Source organism: Heliangelus exortis, chromosome 1, assembly GCF_036169615.1.
Source record: "Heliangelus exortis chromosome 1, bHelExo1.hap1, whole genome shotgun sequence".
Lineage (NCBI taxonomy): Eukaryota > Metazoa > Chordata > Aves > Apodiformes > Trochilidae > Heliangelus > Heliangelus exortis.
In genome coordinates this window covers 97,632,387-97,658,218 of record NC_092422.1, presented here as the reverse complement: position 1 = coordinate 97,658,218, position 25,832 = coordinate 97,632,387, and the positions used below count along the sequence as shown (strand labels likewise).

Here is a 25,832-nt window from a genome sequence, read left to right as displayed (position 1 = left end):
ATATTTTCTTGTTTTCAAAAGGAAGTGGTAAATAAACATAAATTATCAGTCACCCAAAGCAGACTGTGTATTTCAGGAGAAACTGGTTGATTCTGTAGAGCTTCAAGTTTACTTTCTAAAATTGATTGGAAATGTAAAATTAAGATAATGTATGTAAAATATTTTTCTCAATTTTTTCTAGAGAAGAGTCTAGAGACTAATGTTGCAAGTATTACTGGTGCCCAGTAATAGGACAAAGACTAATGCATTTAAGCTAGAACATTAGAAATCCCACCTGAACATGAGGAGAAAATTTTTTACTATGAGGGTGACTGGAACAGGATTCCCAAAGAGGTTTTGGGGTCTCCTCTGGAGACTTTCAAAACTTTCGAAACCCTCCTGGTTGTGTTCCTGTGTAATCTGCCCCAGGTGATCCTGCTTTGGCAGGGGGCTGGACCTGATGATCTCCAGAGATCCCTTCGAACCCCTCAAATTCTTTGATTCTTTTCCGAAAGTTGCAGGCACTGTGAACTACAAGTCTCATTTTGGAACAGCAGAGCTGTAACTATTGTGACTTTAGCATTTTCTCAAGGTTAGTTGCTTTATGATTTACAGGGTCTTTTGGACTGTCATATGTCCAGAACCTTAGTTTTAAGTAGGTTTAACTAGAACATTTAGTGGAAATTTCATCTAATTATACCAGTGCTATTATTTTGTAGTTTGAACTGGTATCTTTGGGAAGTTAGTTTTGTTACTACATCTTATCTGCCTGAAGTTACTTGCTTAATATTAATAATAAATACCAAAAAAATAACAGGTGTTCTACAATAGTTTCAAGGTTTCTCAGTAGTTTCGTTTTTCTAAGCCTCCCTATGGATAGTTTTTACACACTGTTGATGATTTTGTTTTCTGTATTAGTGGAAGATATATAATAATAAATAATAATAAATATATATATTTATATATATAATATAATATAATATATATTATATATAATATAATATATGTATTTATATATATTATATATATTATATATTATATATTATACATATATATATATAAAATAATAAATAATCAGGACTAAAAACATAGAAAGGATGAGGAGGAAGGGTTTGATAAAAATGAGATAAACTATTTCCCAGCCTTTTTGTAACTGTCCTTTTTGAAGCACCAGCAGCTGTAGTAAAAATAAATAAATAAATAAAAGCTCTCTATTAAGACAGTAATATGCTCTAAAGTTTTGCATTGTGTTATCTCACAATGATTTTAAAGCAATACAAATAAAAAACCTTCTTAGCAAGCATATCTAATTGTTCTTGGATAGAAAGTGTACTGTAAAGAGATTATGTTCTAGGAAATTACTTATGTTACAAAGTAAAACATATGAAAGCTGGGAAATGGCAGATTTTCACATCTAAATCTGTTCCCCATGTTTCACTATGAAGACTGAATGATGTGGCAGGGACCTGCTAGTAAATTACAGTACTTGAATGCATACTCATAGGTCTGTCTTAGTCTCCTTAAGACTAAAGCTTAAGTGATTGTAATGTTTTTTTTATACTTTTAAATGTAAACAGAACAGAATGCTTAGCTGTTGCAAGGTGTTCTTTTATATAGTGGCATCTCATGTCATACAAAGAAAACATTATGGTTTTGTCAGCCTGGGCTTGCAGGATCTGTGGTACAATTCCTGCTTTCCACAGCAGATGGGCATGAAACTAAGTTCCAGAATGCCACATTGTTCACACTGATAGAGACACATAGAGCTTTGTGGTGGTTTTTTTGGTTTTTTTTGGTTTGTTTTGTTTTTTTGTTTTTTTGTGTTTTTTTTTGTTGTTGTTGTTGTTTTGGTTTTTTTTTGTTATTTGTTTGTTTGATTTTTTTCTATTTCTAATGAATAAGAATCATAATATTTTCAGAACAGAAAAAAAATTATCAGCCAACATTTAACATATATCTCATGAAAAACTTCCTAGAGAAAAATAGGAATATGCTAAGAAGTTTATAACACCAAGGACTACAGACATATACAAAGCACATGCCTTGCTTTATAATTCTTCATCACTGAAGTTTTTTGTTTGTTTCTAAACTCTTTCATTCTATTTCTAAATTGTTCTGTATGATTTCCTTTCTCAGATCTTTTGTAGGCTGTTCATGAATGTATACATCTTTTTTTTCATCTTTTTTTTTTTTACATTATATAAGCACTTCTGGTGCTTATATAATAGGCATTATCCAGAGGAAGAATACCTTAAGAAAGAATGCATATGAGAAAAGGATTTGAGGGTGCCTTGGAACATCCCTTCACATTGCAGGACACAGTTTCCTAGCAAGTGATTTGTTTGGGGGCTTTCTGTTTTTCTTCACAAACTAATGTTTCTTCATGTCTCTCTGGGCTGTCTTTGCTTTTGAGTGAATTTCTCAAGTGAGGCACCAAATGTCTGTGCTAGACTGGGCCCATTCAATGTAAAAATACCAGACTTATGGGGAGTGATACTGTAAAATTAATATGTACACTCTGCAATTTAAAGGATTATATTATGCAAATATTCCTAAGCATGACACATTAAAAGGTAGTTACATTTTAGACACATCCATTAATATTTTCCCTTGAATATCAAGTACTTCTTCCCACATGCCATCTCTTCCATGTTTTCATTTGCTGTGATGGTTAGATGTCATAAAGCTGTCATAACGCTGCAAGCTGGCTTTTTGGTTAGTAGTACCTTGAAGAATCTGCATTTATATTGTGCTCAACATTTAAAAATCACATTATATATTTCAAACTCTACAAAAAATCTGTATTTTTAATAACTATTTCTTCCTGCAGTGCCACCTCTGAATTGCTTTTGCCATTTCTAGCATGCAGTATTACTATGTTTTACCTCTAAGCAGTATATAAGAAAAAATGTTTAATGGCTCATTACTGAGTCCCACTTGCACTTCCAATTCAGACTTTTACTTATGCATCTGATGATGTCACTCACTTTGGAAAGGAGCCAGTGATTCGAGGTGTTCAGGGTTTGATGGTAGTGGTATCCAGCTTATAATCACCTAACCCAGCATTTTAATAGCACTGTTAAACAAGAATGTGAGATTCCTTCCTACATGGAATTTTATCAGCAAGTTAGTTCATACCCTCACCATCATTTGCAGTGCATCTTTAAAACTTTAGCCCTGCTGATCCATTTTGAAAAAAAGCAGCCACTATAATTGTGTGGCAGTGTCAAGCACAGTTAGGCCATACCCTCCTACTCCCCACCCATCTCGCTCAAATCCATACTTTTTGCTCATCTTTTAGTTTGTGAATATTTTCAGTTCTTGACAACTAAACAAGCAGATGAATTGCCAAAGTGTATAAACAATCACAGCTCTTGATGAACCATAGTAGCATCTGAAAGTCAGTGTCTTACTTTTCTGGTCTTTGCTGTCCAGTAATGCTATTGTATACATCTGATTAAGTGCTATGATTTCTTTTCCCCAATCTGAAAAAAATGACTGGAAAAAAACTTTTTTGAGAAAAGCCTTTGGCAGGGTGGTTTCTTCTAGTTCTGGTTAGCTGGTGCAGAGAGGAAGCAGTTTCATATGTTGTTTCCAGGCTTTGGTGAAGATTTGAAGTCCTTTTCCTATTATAATACCAAACTTGCCTTTTTGGTGAGCAGTAACAGGAAAGTCATGATCCTATGGGCACGTCTTGGCTACAAAGGAGAGGAGAGGTGCATGAAGTTCTGTATCTTTAACGTGTTTTACCAGTGTCCTTTTCTCCTGCCATCCTTCTACAAGGCCTGAGCACCACTTGCAAATTTTACCATTGAAGGTATTTATTTATACCAGCAATCCTATTCTTTTCTTAAGTATAGTTTAGATTTGTTTCGTCGTGAAGTATTATGTTATTCTTCATATTCTATTCATATGTACAGAAACCATGATTCTAGGCAACAGTTCACATGGATTCAAAGGAATGACAAATAATGTAAAGCCAATTAAAGTTTATAAAAACAACACTGAGAAAAAGTGTTGAATTAGAAAAACTACTGGAAGTGCAGGTCAGAAGTGTTACTTGGAGATTTAATAAATTAACCAATAGGCTTGGCTATAAGCCTGTACTAATAATGCATGTAGTTGTAATTGGAACATTATGAAAATATTATTAGCAGCATCGGAGTTAGGTGAGTTTACATTTGCAGTTTAAGCAGGATTAACCATAGACTCACAGAATGGTTTAGTTTAGGAAGTTCCTTAAAAATTCTTTAGTTCCAACACCCCTTCCATGGGCAGGGACACTTCCCACTAGACCAGGTTGCTCAAAGCCCCATCCATCCTGGCCTTGAACACTTCTAGAGATGGGACATCCACAGGCTCCCTGGACAACCTGTGACTGTGTCTCACCACCCTCACACTAATATGTAGCCTAAATCTACCCTCTTCCAGTTTAAAACAGCCATTGCTCATCCTGTCACATCCTGTCACATAGAAAGTCCCTCTCAGCTTTCCTGCAGGCCCCTTCAGGTCTCCCTGGAGCCTTCCTTTCTCCAGGCTGAACAACCTCAACTCTCTCAGCCTGTCTTTATAGGAAAGGTGATCGAGCTCTGGTCATCTTCATGACTCTCCTCTGGACTCTCTCCAACAGCTCCATATCCTTCTTGTGTTGGAGAATCCAGGACTGGACACAGTGCTCCAGGTAGGGTCTCACAAGAGCAGGGTAGAGGGACAAATTTACCTATATCAGTTTGCTTCTCATGCTTCTTTTGATATCCTCTTATGCCCTTGAAATGATTGAACTTTATCTCTAAACTGAGTAAAATATATTTTATGGAACATTGCATTTTCTAATGTTTCTCCATCCAAATTCTTTTCAAAAATACTACTCATGATCCTGCACATTCCTATATCAAAAAACACAAATAAAAACCTAAACTGGAAAAAACACAATTCTAAATAAAACCAAATAAAATTTTTCTGTTACAATCAGTTATAACATACTTGTATAAGATTATTGCATTTGTTATGTAAAACAAGTAAGTAAGTATGTATGAGGTTTCCATGTTTGCATGTTAGTAAGTAGGACTCCTTATGGACTGATATCAGGAGAAGTTAAAAATTGATAGAAATCTTGATTAAATACATTTGACATTTTAATAGAGAACATTGAAAAGGAGTAAGAACGTGTTTAGATTAGATTAGGTTCCAGCAGGAAAAGGTAAGCTGAAGTAAAAAGGAGCAAGTGGACAGTTCTAATTGAAATTAAAAATTCTGGTTATGAGAAGTTATGAAATACAGGCAACATGGGTCATAAAGTATTTTATAATTTTTGCATGCAGCACTTTAGCAGTAATGAGGAGATTGAATTTATATTAAAATAAATAGTAGGTATCTGTGTGATTAAGTATTTGATTTTCAAGTAAATATTACTAAAAGTTGTACGGTCTATGATTGTAATAGACTTGATTATATGAAGTAAAAGAATTCATTTTAGCCATTCTGTCTTTCCAGCAGTATATCATAGTTGTATTTCTGGGATATAAATTCTATCAAAGAACAGAATTAAAAATTGGGAGGAAATATAAGAATGAGCAATGAAAATACTTTATTCCATATAGAGCTTGAGTTTGGACATAGGCATCATATAAAGATTGTGCTGGATTTTTACCTAAATCCATTTATGCTGAATTTGTAGCTTTTAAGGGGAAAATCTCAATGATCCAGTTTCACCCAGACTATAAGAGGACAAGATATTCACATCTGGGCCTATTACCAACAGACAGATGCCTCTTGTTATGTTCACCTCCAGGAACTCACAGTATGACCTTACCTGAAATTTGGATGGTTGCTGTCTAAACATTTTTGCAAACTTTATGATTTACATTGCTTATCTTGTCATCAGAAGCAGAATATGATTTCTTGAAGAGCGGAGGTTTTAATTTGCAGCAATTTATCAATTATTCTTCTGTTCCAAAAGTGAGCATTCTGTCAATAAGTTTCTTGACAGTACTGTGGGGATGATGCCACAAGGGAATAAATTGCAGCTTAGTAATTTTTTACAACATCAGCAGATCCATATATGTCTTTTCTATGCTCTCAATTCTGGAACCTAATCCCAAAGAGGGCTTCATGAGAGAGAGAAAGGGTGTGAGAGAGGTGAAACATTTTGTCTGTCACACACAGTACTCAAGACAGTACATACATTTCACTTGCCACCAGTATTTTCACAAAGGTTCTTTCACTATGTAGTTGGCTACGTGTACATACATGCTATGGTATCTATACAGTAACTCAAGATGGGCCATACACCTGTAGAACAGGAGTTACTCCCTAATATCAAAAGTAATAGAAGAATTGTTCCCATCACAATTGACTCAGAAAGTACTGACTTTTTGGGAGGAGTTGCCAAAGAAAGAAATTAAATTACTATAATTGGTTAGAGAGTTTTCTCACTCAGAAAAAAAAATCAGAATGAAAATCACAAAAGGAGATTTTAATGAAATAGTGTTATGGTCAAAATGCAAAAATGATATCATGATCCTATGATAAATTTGGTTTACAAATATTAGTGATTAGAATTCACATTATGACTAACAATCTAAAAAATACTATATATATATATATATATATATTTATTTTTTTTTCATTGTGATGTACTTCTAGTATTTTACCACATCTTTTGAGCACAAAGCAGATGGTTGAGTCACTCCAGGCTCTTCATTAGGTATTGAGACATCCATATATGTCCTTGTCACAGTTTAGGCCCAGCTGGTAGGAACCAGAGATCCTGAACAAAAAAGTTCACTGATACCACTGAAAACAGATGAAAGTGGACAAATGGGAAGGAAATGTAGGGAAATGAGTAGGGAATGAGTAGGCTATTCATGATGAAAGCAACATTTTGCCTGGAAGATAAGGAGATAATTTCTTAGGAGATCCCCCACATAAATATATCAGAGGAGCCATTTGGCTGTTTTTTCTAAACTGCTATAAATTGTCAATAGATAAGATAATGATCTGAGGTGGACATATTAATACCCTAATTTCAGTGAGAAGGCTAACTGTACTAAAAATTAATACAGTAAAATTAATTGTAAGAGTTTGCATGATGAAGGCCTAGAGAGGTTACATAGATTCATTTCTTCATTTCTCTCCTCCCAGAGCATGAAAATAAAAAGGTTGTCACTGAACATAGTGGATTAAGGACATGGTTACTGTGTGCTTTGTGCACAAATTGCATACTATTGTGTCTGTATTGTTCAGATTCATATAGGAAATTAACATTCTTTATGAAAGTTTATTTCTCTCAAATTCACAATCCTATGCCTCTGAGGACAGAACTAGAATCTGTAGAATTTAACTGCATTTTAAATTAGGGGACTGTTTTCTCCATGTTGCATTCTGCTTCTCTCTTGCTGGGTAAAAGTGATCCGGAAATGCATTCCAGAAATCTGGTTGCTTAGTTTCATGCTCTGCAAACACTGGTTACCATAGTGTTTTAGAAAAATACCTTTTCAAGAAGCAATATATAGTCCACTGAAGATGTTCTGGATGAACCATCTGTTAACTATAAGTAACATATATGTAGATTAAATGATTAGTAACCTGTTACAGTCAGAGAGATATAAAAAAGAGGGCATGAGAATATCTTCAGGAGCATCTCTTCATGTGCCCTGAAGCTGCCTACCTTTTGAATGTACCTCACTATGAACATCTTGCAACAGTGCTATAAACTGACCCTCCTCAACAGCCAAGGCTTTCTGGAAAGCAAACCAGAGAGTTTCCTCCATCTAGACTGTGCACATTTCTGTAGATACTCTACCTCTCAGGCACTGGAACAATTAATGCCTTCTAGCTATTAAGACAGGATATGCCCAATACTGATCAAAAAGCATTATATTTATATTGGATTACCATTGTTAAATGATTGCTTTACATGTTGTTGTAATAAAAACATGCAAAATCATGTCTTTAGTCCCAAAGAACTAGGTTTATACAAATTCAAAATAAAATGCCTTTAATGTCCTCAAATCCATGCACCCTATATAAGCATTTACTGATCAGAATTCCAGGAAGATGTTGAATCAGGACCAAAGTTCTCTTGTCACAGTTTCAAATAAGAAATAAAGTTCTTCTGCATTTAGTATTAAAAATTTCAAACCAGCAACTAAACCAGTATGCTATCTGCTTTTGTTTAATGTTTCAGCAAATGTCAGGTTCTCTGACAGTCATTCTGTGCTTATTTATAATATGTCATCCTTTGTCCAAGTCTACAACTTTATCTGTTAAGTGTGAACTAGAACCATCTCTCAAGCTCAAGTTTCTTTTCAGCTACACTGGGGCTGTGGTGCAGCTCCTGGCTCCCCATCAAGAAAGCAGTTTGAAGTTGACATGAAATTCCCAGTGATATAAATATATGTATTATCATGAAATTTAACAAGCTGTCAAGTTACAAATCACATGAATTTATGTATCATTACTAAATTTGTGCATTGTTGAATTCGTTTATTGAATATGTTCAGAACCTGTTCAGTGTTTTCTTCCTATGTAGCTAAGTTTTTATGAGGAAATGTTCTTAATTGATTTGCCAAAAAAGAACTTTGGGTAATAATTCCTTCACTTTTAGGAAATTCTAATTTTTTCTTCAGTGCAGAACTTAATTCTGATAAAGATGAAAAATGACCAAGTGCTGAAGGATCTGGTACCTAATACCAGATCACCAGATCAGATGCCACTCAACCTGTGGCATGAAATCTTGCCTCTGTGCTGAGTTGAGTGCCCTGTGTGGGGAAGCTGTGAAAAATCTCATGGAAAGAAGTCTTGTACATAGGATGCTTACCAAAATGTGTGGGATTAAAACTAAAAAAGCCCTAAATAGTGTGGAACTGTAATTTGATAAAGATTTTGATTAATGTGTGGTCTAAATCTTCTGAAAAGCAAGCTAATCTAATTAGGAGTGCATTACTCAGAACATGAGTTTTTGATTGTTCTTGTGAGTTATTGCTTCCAAAGAGTATAATATCTCTTCTGTGATGACACCAAACAACCATAGTGTGCCTTTTTTTTATTATTATTTAATTTTGTCAGAAAATGTCAATTCATTGAAAAGAAAGCTGCTTACATTAGCACCATTTCATTTTGGGGAAAAAAAAAATGGAAAAGAGCATTGTGAAAGATCCTGCCTAGATATTTTCAACAATTGTAGTTAATTTTTGTACTATAAATAACTAAATAACTATTCAGGCCTGTAACCTATATTTAATGTATAAGTAGTTTCCCTCCCTACAAGTCCATAACCTGTAAATTATACATGTTTAGTGGAAGCAATAGTTAAGATCCAGAGTTCTCTCTTCGCTGCCTTTGATCACTCATAGACTGTTCAATCTTCTGAGGAGGTTTCATGACTTTGATCTCTTCTGCCTCCGTCTCTATATTTTTCAGGTTATGTGAGAATGTTGATTATTTTGAAGCATATTTTTTACTCACAAAATTATGAAAATAAAAGATAAAAAATGGGAAAGAATAGCCATTGGTACTAAAAATACTGAAGAAATCAAGATCTAGCATGAATATTTAAAATATATTAATGTACAAATTTTAAATTACTCCAATATAAAAGTACCTAAAAAACTAGTTTTGAAGGTTTGTGCTCTCTGGAGTGAGACTCCAAAATTTTGCAGACTGAAAAATTCTCAGTGGGGAAATTGAAAAGCAGAATATAGACAACTGCATCCTATCCAGTTTTAATAATTTTTGCTTCAAAACTAATAGATCCTTTAGTCTGCTGAATCCAAAATACACCTTATTTTGGGCTATAATGCATATGTTCTTTCTTTGCAACTTAGAGTTATGACCTGACAAGGCTTTTTTTTTTTTAGCTAGCAGAAATCAACCTGCTAAGAATGTAAACCAGCAAAGTGTATAGACAGACCCCATATTTTTATAGTTATATTACCTAAATGCCTGGGCTGTGTTTGTATAGATGCATGTATATACATGTCTGGAAAACATTCTGATGTTATCCCATACTGATGCTGAAATAGTGGCCAGATTTGTAGTAATATGAGGCCATAAAGATCTATGTAACTTTCTTCCTGAAATAATTAATGTTTCAGAAATACTGATTTTCTGTCTTTGCCCACGAGCAGTGAGCTGTGCCATATTGAGGTGTGAGACTGCAGTCAGTTGTAGCAGCTGGGGGTTAGGTGGCACACAGCGTGTGTTCTACTGAGGGCTACTTTTGGCTCAAGGCCGCTAAGCAAAAGGGCCCTCTTAAGCAGCACTGCATAAGATTTTAAGTTCTGAGAAGCCAGGTTTCATACAGAATCATATGGCAAAGGTATTCAGTAAAAACATTAAAACTGTTTAGCACTGACTGAGAAATCAGAATGACCTTGTGGCATCTTTATATTCAGGTCAAGCACGAGTCCTAAGAAAAATAAGTGGCACTGAAGGACCCTTGATACACAACCTGCTGGACAGTGGGGAACAAGAAGCCATCTGTGCTTTCCCCTGAGTTACATCTGTGCAATCCCTGATCCATGGGGATTGAAAAACCCAGAGGGTTTTTCATTCTGAAGCTTTGATTGCTGTTAAGGCCTTGCCTATACTTAGGTGTGCAACTCAACTAAGCAGTTTTTGTAGGGGAGCATTGGGGTGGGAGTTACACGGGAGCAGGTCTAGGCACTATTCATGGAGCTAAATCACAAATTAATGACACAATTTGTGGTTTTAATTCTGGCTGTGTTTGTCCTTGTCTCGAAGATGTGTTAGGGAAAGACAAGTTGATCTTTGGTATCTTTGTCTCTAGAACTGGAAAAGAAAAAAAACCACAACATTTTACTGCATTTCAAAGAGTGACATGCTAAAAGGTTTTGAATTAAAAAAAAAAAAATTATGCTTCAGAAAAAACACTTCTTGTACTCTCTTTTCCTCATTTGTCTCTGGCAGGTCTCAGTGCAGATTCATCTGATGAATGGTGATAATGCTCAGTTGCATCTGCACTGAGACCTGCCAGAGACAAATGAGGAAAAGAGAGTACAAGAAGTGTTTTTTCTGTGACTTAGGGTATGTGAGGAGTGTTGTACCTCTTGCTCAGAACTTATTTAGCGTTTCTGGAATGACAGCGGTGAAACAAATAGGGATGGAACCAAGTACTTTGAAGGAAATGTCTGTGGCAAAGCTCTTCCGATCATCAGGTTTGGTTTAATATTTTTTAAAGCTTCAACATTCTTAACTGTCTGAGATTCTATCTTGTTTGTGGAGAAAGTATCATTTTATTTTTTTTTTTTTTTTTTGTGCCTGAATGATCACCCATAAAAGCAAAAGTTTTTTTAAGAAGCAAAAAACAATGATAGAGCCTGGCTTTTGCTCGGGCTTCACTATTGGCTCCTCTCAGAACCAGCCTTTCTCCAGCACTGTAGCCATGCTACTTAGTGTACAATTTCCCTGTGAAGAAGAGAAGGATGGGTCCTGTTTTCAGTGGATGGTTTCTCTATGCTGTGATGTAGTTATTGGGAAAAGCTTATCTAAATTTTCAGTAGCCGATTTAATTAATCAGATTTGCACCCTTTGCTAGTTATGAATATCTGCTCTCTTAAGGGAATTGCTAATCTTAAAACATCTGTGAGGAAGGGTTTGTGTGTGTGAACAAGAAAATCAGTTGTGTGTTACTCAGGGCTTTTTAAACTTTTTCAAAAGTTTTTCTTTCTCTGGTAGCAAAGCAGAAAGACTGTGAAGTTCATATAACTGGCCATACAGCCAAAGTGGCCAAAATTTAAATAGGTTGCAGATGACACAGTGAAAAATTTAGAGGGGAAGGAGCTTAAAGCAAGATTGTTTCACTAAAATTTCAGAAAGAGGAAAAATTCCAGTTAATTTTATGATGAGTGACACCCTGGCTCTTACCATAGAGCATCTTGCTAAAGTCTCTTAGTTCAGTGCTGTTAACCTTAAGGCAGAAAAAAATATAAGGCACAGTGCCATTCAAAGATAAAATGAAAGTTATCAAGCAGATGATAACCTTTCATTTGCATGTATTTTACAAATAATTTTTGTCACCTCTCTGTACTAGGGCTTTTGAGAATGTGGTCTGCTAAGCAGGACCATTTTATTGTGAAGTGTTATGCTACACAATACAGTGCATTAAAGTTATCTAGAAATGTGTAACATATCCAGAATTTTCTTATCCTCTTAATTTTGCATATTTCAACTTTAAACTGGTAGTAACTGTGGTGTTTTACTTACTAATTTTGGTTTTGTGTTCGAAAAAAAACATGTGAAAGAGCAGAAATTCCCTTCTTCCCTCTCTCCCTTCACACTGAGAGCATTGTCATGTTTCTTTCTCTATTCCCTTCAGTTTTTTCTTGTATAGAATGTCATTGCCTAGGGAAGGCTCCATTTTTCCTTTCCAGTTAGTTTGCAAATGACCTGTTAAGCTAAAAAAAGTTGGGGTGCTGGTTGCCCTTTGGGAGCTCAGTAGAGATGCAAAAACCATATTCAGCTGTGAGCAGAAACTCTCAGCCTAGTCCTGGTTTCTTTCCCTCTTTGCCTTCCTCTTCCTGCCTTCCAGGCAGAGGAAGGCTCCATTCCCTTTTCTCCAATGAAGACGTTTGCTTCTTGTTATTTGTAATTGGTGGCAAACCCTCTACTGGCATCTCAAAGTCAGGCTGTTCCCTTGTCCTTACCACATGCTATCACTGGTAACAGTAGTAAATGTGAACAGGATATGAAGTAATTGTTGTTTCGTAGGAGATTTCTGCTAAATTGTAATGAAACCATATTTTTTGACATGGTTCAAAATGCACCTGGGTTTGTAGGTTGCACCCTTGTGAGTGGTTACTTTGAAGACACTTATATTGAGGCCTAAACATTTTAATGGTTGATAGTAAAACATAAGATGGAGCGAACCAAACTTGTCTCACAGGCCCTGCTAAAAAAATTGACAATCTGTTTTGATCTCTTGACTCAAATCCAAATCAATAAGAGAACTACTAAAATTATAAAAATGGGATATTTTTCTAGATAATTGTTTATTGAAGACATTTGAGTTCACTTTTTTGAGTTTTGTGAGCCAAACATTTTGTGAGAAACAAAATTAGTTTTAAATAATCTTATAGTGGGAGAATCAGCAGATGTGTAATTTTTATGGCTGAGGCATAATGACACAGAGTTTGCTTGTGATGCCTGGTAGTCAGTGGAGTCCCTGTGGTCCAAGCTGTGGTGCTGTTGTGGCAAGTTTCTGGAGTGACAAGCAGCATTTTCAATAACTGGTAGCACATAGGCAGCCTTTTTTAGGTCACAGAGAAAAGGGTCTCTGGATTCAAAACCATACATGTGGCATTTCACTCTCAAAGTCCATTCAAGAGAGCTTGTGCCATGCCACTGCACTGGAGGGCTTTCTTCTGGCTGCTGGACCTTGAAAAGCTCCAGATCTGGAGGGCAGAGGAACTAAGCTGTGGATTTACTGGGACCATGGAAAGTTTCTCTTCTTCCAGGCAGCTCACATCAGTTGACCAGAGCTGGGCTGATCCCAGGGGCCCTGGCTTGGCAGGCAAAGCATGGTTGCTTCCATCTCCGATGTCGCATCCAGCATCTCCTCCCAGTTCCTCACTGCTGCTGGGCCATGGTGGATGCTCTTTCTCCCCATCCTCTGGACCACACCAGCTTTGCCCATATAATCCAGAGAGGCTGCTCTAAGCTCCCTCCTCCTCCCAGCTATGCCTGCCTTCCCCAGATGAGGGTATAGGCCTCTGGACTGTGCCAGGAGCCATGGAGGGGCTGACTCCAGCAGCCAGTCTGCCACCTGCACAGCCCAGGTCCCAGCTGGGGATGCTGCAAGCCCAGACAACCCTTCATTTGGTGGACAGCCCCCAGGCCTCCCTCTGAGGGCTGCACCACTGTTGTAACCATCTTCTACTTCAAAGCCCCCATTTTCATGCTTCCTTCGTTCATTCATGAACCTTCAATTCCCTCCAGGTAAATAAAGTGAAACTGGAAAGAACTGTAAAACAAAATGTAAAAGTAGCCGAGCTCGAGCTACTGCCTGCAGTGGGAATGGCTTTTCCTGTCCTCCTGCTGAGATTTCTAGCCTGTTGTCTTCCACTTTGTTAGCCCTTCCTTCCCAAGTTTTAGCCATAATGTCTTCAGCATGTAACCTTTTCACAGGAGCATTTGTACTGATGCTATTAGTTGGAGAGGCTCCTCCCATGGCTCTGTTTCTATTAATGGGAATATAGGAGACATTATCATATTTTTAATATCTCTTTTTGCAGTAGCTGTTAAGCTTCATGATGTAGAAACAGTGAGTGGATTTTTGTTCAGTTGATCACAATGCTGAGTTCCAAGATAAATTCTTCTTATACAAGGTTTTTAGGTGCTGGTGTGTGTTTGTTGCTTAGTGAGTTACATGGTATTTTCATTTGGAAGTGACATTTTATGTGACATTTTACTTTAGAACAATAGATGGACAAAATCAGAATTCCAGTTCTGTAGCAGAAGAGTTAGATCTATTGTTTAGTTTATGTATTAAATTACATCTTTTATAACTTCCACTTGATTACATCTCTTTTCATGATAACCAAATTAAATGCATTTTGAAGAAGGGGTGGTGCTGACTGGTCTTGAATGTGCTGGTTTATGAACTTGCAGACCAGATGTCCTACTCACTAGTGAAGATAAGAGAGCTCAGTCGAAGGGGTTTGTGCTGCTGGAAGCACAACCAGCTTTCTCAGGAGACTGCTTTGAGGGAGATTGCAGCGATATTGCATCCCCTCTGTTACTAGTGGGTATTGCCACACACGAGTATAATTTGTGCTAGATAAAATCAAGAGATGATAAAGACAGGTAAAAAAGAAGAGATCTGATCTGTAGGGTTTTGGGGGGTTATTTTGTTTGTTTGTTTTGGGTTTTTTGGGTTTTGTTTTTTTGTTTATTTTTTTCCATAGGTAATAAAAATATCCAGGGGATACCACATTAACTCGGGGAAAAGCACATACTGCTTTAAATCAGAAAACTTGTGTTTACCAAGTGCTTTATTTCAGGAACCATTTCAGTGTGTTATGAAGGAAAGTTGCAGACTAGGCATTTTTACTAGACCTTTAATTGCTACATTTAGGAGAAAGGCGCTTTCTCTTTTTTTTTTTTTTCTTTTCTTTTTTTCCCTCCCCTTTTTAACGACAAGAAGCCAGAGTTTGCTGTGCAAATGAAGCAGGCTTTGCAAGAATCAGATTCACTTTGGACGACTCTTCACATTCCTAGTCATCATTACATTAGGCAGCACAATTCCATCTCTGGTTGATGGGCAGAAAAAGTGGGCAGCCTGCCAGGTAGACGTTTCCATGGCTCCCAACCCCCAAAGGTGATGCATTTTTCAGCTAATTCAATGAAGAGTGGGCTGAACTTTGGGTATAAACTAGACAATAGCTGCCTTCGCAGTATCAGCAGAATGGTTTATGGGAATGCACTCCACATTTGGCAGAGGATCATGTGACCTTACGGCTGAGATTTTGTGATGGTGCCAACGGAGACTTGGAAAGCAGCGCCCGTTCTGACTTTTTTCCTCTTTTCTTACATGGCTCAGAAAATGGTGGATCTTAATACTTGACTTTAGCCAGACTCAGCAAGCAATTGAGCTTTGAAGCACAACTTTGCCTTTATTCTGGCTTTTTTGGCACACCACCAGGAGGCTGTCCCTTTCACGCCTGATAAATTCTGCTTCTTATCTCCAAATAGAAAAAAAGAAAGAAAGAAAATATAAGCAGAATATATTTACTTCACAACTGCATTTTAAAACTACATTTTATTTTCTTATTGCTGAACTGTAGTTTAGAACAGCCCTCCTGAGTGTCTGAAGGATAAAAGTTGGTTTTTATTTTTCTGATATCGTTCCTTTTTTTTTTTTTTTTTTTTTTTCCTTCCTCTTGTTTAATGAACAGGCGTTTGAACCGGGCAAACGGGGCGACAGCATTGAACATGAGATCATTGCAGCATAGTGTAGCAAACTGGCACCCTGCCTTCTCACCCCTTTGCTCCGGCAGATTTGTGCAATCCCCATTTATAAAAATCGGCGCAGGGGTGAGGTGAATTTTCTGGTCTCTCCCCACCTCTAGTCCTGTGCAGGCAGTTGCGGCAAGGATTGGTGCAGCTTTTGCGCAGTGCTTTGTGCTTGGAATTCCGAGAAGAGCGAGAGAGAGAGAGAAGACAGGCATCCTGGTCTTCTTCCGAGAAAGAACAGGAGCCCTAAGAAGAAGAAACAAATCTGAGTTTGTCCTACATACAAGAGTGCAGAAAAAAAAAAAAAAAAAGTGACTCTTCTGCTTCCAAAAAAAAAAAAAAAAAAAAAAAATCTGGCATGTTTCACTACAGAGACATCAGGATGTGTTAGAGCTTCTTAAAACGGTGTAACAAAACGAGCCTAGGAGATTGATTATTTTAGTTTAAAAACAAACAAAAAGAAAGAAGCAATGAATTTTTTGTTTGTTTCTTTTTCACTATTGCTCATATAGCAGTATTTGGCACTGGGTGAAAACGTACCTATCATATCAGGTATAGCTTCCTTTTCTTTTTTTCCTCTTTTTTTTTTTTTTTTTCAAGCCGTTTAAAACATGTTGTTTTGAAACTTAGTCCTTGTGTATTAATTTTAACTTAGCCAGCTGTTCACACTTTATTAAACTAACTTTCTGGGGGTGTGTTTGATCTAATACTGCTAAAAATAGAAAGTAAACAAAAAAAAAATGACTGTCTGTAGAAATAAGTGGTTAGGCACATTTTGTCTTAGCTAAGCACTGGAGTTATGCAAAGACCGTAATGTTACATTAATTCAGTCTAAGCTCTGGTTATCTCTAAGAAAGTTGTGGGTATTTAGATCTGGTTGCTAAGGAAAGTAAATTCTTTTTTTATAGTGTGACTCATGCTTTCAGTTTCTAAAGAGGGGAAGAAAAAAAAATAAAAAACCAGAACATGTTAAGCTGTAGGAAAGGACCGCTCTTGTAGCCAGTATATTAAAGTTATTATTGATTTAATTCATATAGGAGTTTTGTATAATTCGTGTCTAAATACATTACAAAGAGGTCAGTGTAATAAGCAATGGAATAAAAGGCACATTATTGGGACATTCATGAAGCAAGCCTGGTTTGCAGCTAGTAACAGTGACTATTTTAAGATGTTCGGTAAAGTAGCACTTGTTCAGGAATAGCTTAAAACAGTATTTATGATATTCATTCAGAATGTTTGTGCTAAGTGCATGCAGACTTAAAGTAAGTTTTGAGCATACGTTGCTTCAGGAGAGCCTTTTTCTTAAAGCATTTGTCAGTCTGTTGTAACATATTACTACAAAATTGGAAGGGTGTGTAACAAAATTCTGACTGTCAGATTTTGAAAAGCTCAGGCAAATTAGCGTTTTATGTAATATTTTTAAAAATAATTTTCATAATTGTAAAATATATGTTAAAAATACAGATGTCCGCAGCTAGAAATTACTTTGAAATTCATGTTGTGTTTTTCATAAGAAACCCTGATATTTTTTTCAAAATGTTTATGATAGCTATTTGTCTATAAAAAACTTTATAAATATATTATGACTTTACAAAATAGAAGTGTTTTAACATGTGCCTTAATTTTTTTATTTATTTTTTTTTTTACTGATAAGGCTAACTTCTAAGATTATATGCTAATTTTACTACTTTATATTTTGTTGTTCTGCAATGAATTCTGGGAAATTGCTGAATGGACATCTTATGTATAGGAAACATATACCTCCATGCAGCCACTTCATACCAGAAAGTGTTTCTTAGATTTATGGTGAAACTGCCCTCCCCAACAGTTTTCTTATAATAAATGTGTACATCATTAGTACCTAAGTCTGTTAAGAAAGTAAGGCTTGCATGAGTTGGAAAGAAAATTCTCTGATTTCTATATCTGTTCTTAGTAAATATAAACATATTTATTTTTTTTCTCTGTAAAGTTTTGCAAAGATTTCCTAATTTAAGCCATTTAGTTTCTCCTAGTATTTTTATGAAGTTCTGTACCAAAGTACTTCATCATGTGGACTACATGATAGAAAATATGTACTTTTGCTAGGCATGCTCATTCTTTTCTGAAATTTCTGTTAAAAATAAAGTATCTATTGAGTGAAAAAGGACTGGGAAATATTAAATGAACAGGTCCTTTGCCAAAGTGCGTGTGTTCACAGCATGTCTTCCCATGGCCCTGAGAGGGGCATCAGTTGTGTGTTGGTTTTGCATATTAAAAGCATAATTACTAATTTTGTCTGTGTTTCATGTTGTTCTGAAAATACTTTTCATAAACCAGATATTTCAAAATCTTTCACTTTGTTTGTTTGTTTGTTTGTTTTAGGGAAAGAAAAATAATTAAAAAGAAAATCGAAGAAGTTAATTGTACCAGAATTCAGCGAAGGTAATAAAGTGATCTTAAATATTTTTTTAGTTAAAATATAAAGTTAATGTTAAGAACGTGAAGCAGGTTAGTTTTAAAAGAATTTATTTCCTTAATAGAGCCTACAAATATAACGTCACAGATACATATTAAACTTTTGTTCTGATTACTTTCTATTGGGAATATTGCAATTTGTGTAGACTTGATACTGTATGTTTCCATGAAGCTTTAGAATTAATTGAAAGATCAACAGATAATTTGTTCTTTTGTTATACCTAGTAAATATATAAAACACATATATTTATGTTACTAGTATACTTATAGTACACATACGTGTTTGCTAGCATAAAACTATATAATGCATTGACCAATTATTTTTTTAAACATGGAATGTCTCTTCTATGCATTAAAAAAAAATTTAAAAAATAAGCAGATAAGCAATTTTATAGCACTTGTTACACTAATTCAGTAAATTATAATTATATATGTAGTTTGCATACTTATTTCTGGTACTCGGATAACTATTCTAGTTTGAGTGCTTGTCTTACATCACCTCAGCATCAGCAGAAAACAATTATGAAATTATCCTTTTTTCTGAGTGCTGAAGTGTTGTACTTAAAGTGAAAGCAGATTTGAAACTGACTGTTCTAGAACAGAAATTACCGTTATATCTAAAAGCAAAAGGATATGCTTGAATATGCTAGATTAAATCCACTAAATTAAAAATAAAAGATTAATTAAAAAAAAGTCATTTTCTAATGTTCAGTTGTCATTACTGAACTAGAAATACATGTTGCAGTCTGCAATAAAATGAAGCATTGCCCTGATTCAAAAACTTTGGTTTTGGCAGCACTCATACTCTTGAATGAAGTTTTTCCCGATTAACAATGGCAGAATTGGGCCTTCAGTGGAAGGCAGGCATTTAAATATTATTTACAGATACAGATTTCAGTAGTCCACTAAGCTTTTAAGAGACTTTTCCATAGCATCTAGATTTTAAATTTTACCTACTTCTTGTGCCTGCTTTTTCCAAATATATTTGTGGCTATATTGTTACAAGTTATTCTGGTGTGTCAGATACTGCGCTTAAAGATGTATTACTTAGCAATGCTTTAATTTAGAATATGTAAGCTATCAAACTGTTTATGTGTCTCACCTTTCTGAATTACTGGTTATGCCTCGAAGGACCTTTTTTCAGTCTGTTGCATAGGACACTATGCGTTCAGTGTGATAATTTGTATTGTACTGCTTGCTGGTCACAAGAAGAAAGGATTTGTTGTAGGAGTTAACACTGAAGTTTTGCAAGATTGAGTATCTACTTGCATTTTTAATATTAGGGAACAGCATTTTGGGGAAGATCGGTGAATAAAATACACAAATTAACTTCTTTGCTTTGATTAATGGGCATTGTTTAATCAAAAAGTTATTGTCAGGATGCTCTGTAACATGAAGAAATAGCTCAGCAATCTTTATAGCGTTGTCCGGGAACTGCACTCCAGTGTGCCTCATTGCTCCTCAGATCTGGTGGAGTGATTTTTATTTTTGGTTGTAGTATTTGATATGAGCTCAGTGACAAAGGACAAACCTGTATTGTTCACTTCTATGTCATGCCCAATTATGGATTCCAGTCTTGCCTGCTGTATGCAAGCTGTAGTCAGATGCAAGTCGTTGGGTGTTGCGAGTTCATTGGGAAAGGCAAAGTGTGTGCAAAAGGATGTTAATTCCTGCTGAAGGCAAAACAATATTGTGCTGTCAATCCATAAAAAGAAATGTTTGGGTTTTTTTTTTTTTTTGTCCTTTTTCATGGAGACTTAGTTACAAGTCTTTGGATTGTTTGATGCATCCGCCATTTATGCAGTTAAGTTTGAAGCTCCTTTTCGCAATAGATGGTAATATTTATACTCTTAAATACTCATTCCTACATTGCTTCGTATGTTTGTTAGTTTAAAGCCTTTTGAGTCTCAATTTAGAAAGGAAATGCTAATCAGCAATGCCAACTGGCATAAACCCGTAGATCCGATCTTGTGTTGAAACGTACTGCACAAGCTCGCTTCTATGGGTCTGTGTCAGTATGGTGATCTGGCAAAAGTTTATGTAGTACACACTGTAGTGGTATTTTACAACAAACCCAACCGAGTGTACAGAATTATACATTGTTTTTGGAATGCTTCTCTTGTCCATTGCTTTGTCTTCAAACTTGTTTGGGCAATTTGTTCTTTTGTTGTTTGCTTTAAACACCGTTGGCTTATTATCTGATTCAAATTTTCAGAGATATGAGGGAAAGAGAGAGTCTCTTTCCAATGAGCGAGAGTAGGATATACCACTTGCTGGCTTCATTAAAGATACCATTACCAAAAAAAATGTTGAAAAATACAGGAAGTTGGGTTGGTTTTTTTCATTTTGTTTTGGGTTTTTTGTTTGGTTTGTTGTTTAAGTTGTTTGGGTTTTTTTGCTGTTGTTTTGCTGTTGTTTTGTTTTTTGTAGAATAAGACTGAACAGTCATTTTTTTTCCAGAAATGTAGTTGGACTTGCATCATTCCTGTCAAACATAGATACACATAAAACACACATGTATGTATCTTTATAAATACGAAAACAGGATAGGACAGAAATTTTACTTCTGCAGTAGAAAAATCTAAGAACATGCCTTATCGTCTGAAAAATTGGAATAACCACAGTTCAAAAGCCTACCCTCATGGGAAATATGTAGGGCTGTGGCTGCTGTCACATTTCAAAGAAAGGCTGAAGAAGTGGAGAAGACTTTATGGTCACCGTCGGAAGCTGTGTGCATCCGGGTTGAGGTAGTAGGTTGTATGGTTTAGAGTTACACCCTGGGAGTTAACTGTACAACCTTCTAGCTTTCCTTGGAGCACACTTGAGCCATCGAGGAATTCATCACCACTTTAATCTGATCAGGGAAATTATGCAAAAAAGGTATTGTGTCATGGCTGTACATAATAATCATTCTGAGGCATTATTGATGTTGAAATAGTCCTCATTACTTGATTATTTCATTTACATCCTGTTATGAACAATGCTAAAATGGTGTCTTAATGGACTGCAACTACATACTGCAGGCACTTAAGGAAAGACTGATAATGACTTTATTCTGTTAAGAAAAAAGCCTTTAAAGTTTGTTTTTATTTATAAATTCAGAAAAATACCAAGTATTTATTGCTTTATTCTTTCTTCGTAGAAATAGCTCATCCTATACAGTTGATTTTTGTTGCTGCTTATGGGGAAAGAACAATTTTTTCTGTCCTTAATATACTTCCCAAAAACTATTACAACCTGATACCAGGGTAGCATCAGGCAGTGTCACAGATTGATCCTGATCTTCCTTAGTCTGGTGATATTCTTTCTTTGTACCTGCACAACTCAGGAGTTATGAACACAGATCCAAATGACCTCCAGCTCCACCCGTTTTTCCACCTAGTCCTGTTTCATGTGCTGCTCAGCCTAATCTCACTCAGAGATCTCAGTCTATACAGTATGTAAGCCTAACCCTTACCCACAGTGCTCATGTCATTTTTGGCCCCTGTTAGAGTTCTGATGCATCTTCCTAGCTCAGCAGGACTTGGAGAAGTAATATGCCTTACATGAGTGGTCCCTACAGGCACTGCTGGCAGTGGTGAGTCCCAGTACCAAATACCTCTATCCATGGAGGTCTGATGCCACAGGCAGAATTTGCCCTCCTCAGCCCCTGTGTCACTGTATGCCTGGCACGTATTTTTTTAAAAAGCAATACTGGGATGTGCCAAGGCAAAAATGTATGTGTTTGATCCCATTCTGAATAAGGAGATGTAGGCATATTTGTGAAGGTTTATTCCTAAAGTTGTTCATTTCCATTTCATGCTACATTCCAGTCTTCCTTATCTTGGAAAAAGAAGAAATCCTTGAGATATTTACATCACATAAGCAGGTATCTTACCAAAGAGAAAAAACAGTGAGGGTTTTCATAGTTCAGCCATTCCCAGAAATAGATATAAAACAAGGGGAAAAGGACTGTGCCTGTATATCCACTGTGATTTTTAAGTAAGGCCTCTTTCTGAAAATGACCTTAAAGATGAGGTCTCACCAGTGTGATGGAAAGCATTACTAGCATAGTAGGAGCATTTGGATCAGCCAGTGATGCTTATTCCAAAATAGCTGGGGAAAACTGATACTGTTTCCATGTACTTTTCCATAAAATATGAAAAGGAGTAGCACTTACTAAATTATAATTAGCAATCATAATAATTTTAATTTTGTCAGAAAATAGCTTGAGGTTTGTTGTTATAAAGCAGAAGAGCTGAGCCCTGCTCCTGTGATGTTGTGGTTAGCGGGACACCAGTGACATGAGCCGTGGGCATGCAGACACTTGTGTGCTGAGGGGAGGGTGAGATGCATCTGTCCCCTGCAGGGATGAGGACTGAAGTCATAGTGCTCCCAAGCTGGCAGCAAATAGTTTTCCCCAGGGTATTTCAAAGCACTGCATTTCTTGCTTCACATTTATTGCAGGTGACCGTACCAAAATACTTGAAATTTCCACTGTTAATTGTTTTAGGTTTTGCATCAGCAAGGAAAGTTACAAATATTTATTTTAAGTGGATTTCATTCTTGCTTGTGTGTTGATTATTTTTTTCCTTTCAGTCCCGCCAATTCAAAAATTCACTTACTTACAGCTCCCTATGTTTGACTCTTTCTACTTCAGCTTGCGTCTTGCTTAGTCACCTTCCTGGATAAAAGATGAAAAGAGGAGATAAAAAAAATGGCTTTTCTTTTTAATGGCATTTATTTTCCATAATTGATGTTTGTCATAGGAGGTTGGTAAAGAGGATCTGCATGACAGTTAGATGGATGTGCAATGGATTTTAAGCCCATCTTAAAAGTTTTCAGGAAACATGAGAGAAGAGGTTAAGTGAATCAACACTATTCCAAGCTAAGGGAAAACGCTTAAGGGGGCAGTGGCTACATGGGGGGATAGAGAGAAGACCTTCATCAACCGATGAAGCTTAACAGGGACCACCTAAAATATGGTTAAAAATTGTAATATTCTCTGTGGATTCAAAAAGACCCTGGTCACTGGTATGTTTTCTTCATTTTTTATTTTAAAATTTTTCTTTTATACTTTAAGTCCACTGGAAAGAAACATTATAATTGCTGTTTTCTGCCAAGAGAGCAACAGGTGTTCAATCCTTTTATATTATTTCTTCAATTAGTTGCAAAATCAGGGGGACTGTTTATACTAAGCTGAATCAAATAGAAATGACTGATGCAGAAAATGTGGAAATGTTTCATCTGTCCTTCAAATGCATGACAAATCTGTAATTCTATCAGTCAGAGTTGCAAGTTGCTTTGCAAATTTGTCATTGCAGCATCACCAGTTTTAATGAATATACATTTTCTGTATTTCTTTCTCTGTTCTTTAATTTAGTACTTTTGCCCTCTAATGTGTAATACTTTGTTTTGGTAAGAGTTACTAAGTTATGAGCAAAAATGAATGAGTCTGCGAGGTAATTTTGAAGAGGATTAAGGTAGAGAATGAAAAACAAAAGGGAAAAAAGCTCTATTAAAAACAGATGGATGGACTTAGGTCTTCCATGATTTCATTTTGAAGTCATAAAATGTATTATCTCTTTTAGGCAAAGTCTGGCATTTTTTGCCTTTACAGTGGGGCTGGAATATTAGTCAGTCATGTAGTACTCACCATTATATTGCTATGTTGCTGCTGTAGGTAATAAATGCACTTTGTAAGATGACTACAGATGGCTGTGTTCCAATCTAGGGCCCAGGTAACTGTTTATTCCTGTAAGCCCTAGTGTTGTTGTCCTTGTGCCTTTCTTTTGCTTCTTGCATATAGAAGAATTATACATTAGGATGTGTTGGGACAAATCTTGAGATCCAACTGATCTTCAGCTACCAGTGAGTGGTTTCTCTGGGAGACACAGTTCCTCAGCATTTCACAACTTTGGTCCTACAGAAAAAATGACTGCAGAGACACTGACTTGCCAAACACCCTTTTTTCTTGCCACAGTTTCTTTGGTAAAGATTAAGCATGACCCAAGGCCTTAACTCTGGTTCCCAACACAGAAATGTAGAGCACAGCGAAACCCCAATTTCATGTCAGATCCTGATTTTCTTAACGATTAAGCTGTTTCAGAGAGCTGGGGAGAGTTTGGATTTCCTTCTGCAGCCCATACTGCCTGTGTCCAGAGGCATGTCCAAAGAAAACAGATTAAAGGAATGAGTTAATACCCATGGGTCAGACACACTGACAGAGTTTGGGTGTTTTGGACCCAACCATTCAGAGATCTTTCTGGATAGTATAGCTGTGATTAGTCCAGTTTACCAAAGTAGGTAAAGGAAGTTTTTAGCTATTTTGTGGTCTTTAAATACCACTGAACTGTCAAAAATATATGAGTGAATATGGGTCAATATAGTTGATATGGTGTATTTTAAGCTGTTATAAATAATCCTATAGATTTACATTACGAAAGCTGAAAGTAATTATAAAATGTCTTTTTCTCTGTAGCCCTTATAATTTGTTCTTGCCATTCCATTTTAACAAAAGAAAATGCTGAGTTTCACTTGTTCTCATGCTGTATTTATCTTCTTCTTGTCTTCAAATAAGTTGAAGTTCTTTAGAGATTTTTAGGTAAAGAATGTAGTAAAATATTTAAAAGCAATCCCCGAAAAGGTTTTCCTTGCAAATCTGTCCTTTGACAAACAACCCTTAGAAATCTCTAAAACTCCTCTATTGAAACTCTTCAGTAAGAGACCTGTGATATGTTACTTAACTGATAAAGCTGGAGTAGAAGTGTACTTAAAATTTTTCAAATTTTTTCAGTGTGGTTTCATATGGCATTCATTTATCTATTAAGAGTGGCTTCTGGTATTTTTAAGAAAACTAAAATTAAATACGGATGGCAGGACCTGTTTCAGTGCAAATATTGCTTTTATAGCACAGTTAAAAACAAGATTGAAACACAATGCTTTTGCATTACATACTACTGAAAATGAAATGCCTTCAGCTTTGTCTTTTCTCACATAGTAAAAATATTTACATCAGAGTGATCATTTTGGTAGCATAATTTTGTACTAGGCTTCTGGATATTTCATCTGTATTTTTTTGTAAATTATATCATTTACATGGAAATTTCATGCAAATCCCCATTTTATTTTGTTCCCTCCACCCCTGCTTTCATTCTAACAGTATGAACAAACCTCACATTGGTGAAGTCTTTTCAGCAATACTTTCAAAATCTGAAAGTTCAAAAAAACAAAGACCATGCCTTTTGTTTTTTCTAGCCAGACATTCTCATTTTTTCAGAAATACCTGACTGCTCTCTCCTTATCACTTCTTTTGCAAATGTGAATGATATGTTACTTTATCTTATAGAATATTGGCACAGATACCATTGCTCTCTACTGCCTTTGTTGCACCTCCTTTTTAATAGGAAGATCTCACACCTACTTTAAGGCTTTCTGATTAATAC

At 36.0% G+C, this 25,832-nt stretch overlaps 1 protein-coding gene across 11 annotated transcripts in view; it reads left to right on the top strand.

The window, feature by feature from the left end:
* LOC139801345 (uncharacterized) overlaps positions 1-25,832 on the top strand; it is a 250,803-nt gene that overhangs the window by 178,794 nt on the left and 46,177 nt on the right. For 9 of the 11 annotated variants that reach the window (XR_011728173.1, XR_011728172.1, XR_011728175.1 and 6 more), the window contains one exon: positions 18,316-18,375. The exons of the other annotated variants lie outside the window; for them this stretch is intronic. The gene's annotated coding sequence lies outside the window, so the exon portion shown is untranslated. The remainder of the gene's footprint in view (positions 1-18,315; positions 18,376-25,832) is intronic. 11 annotated transcript variants of the gene reach the window in all.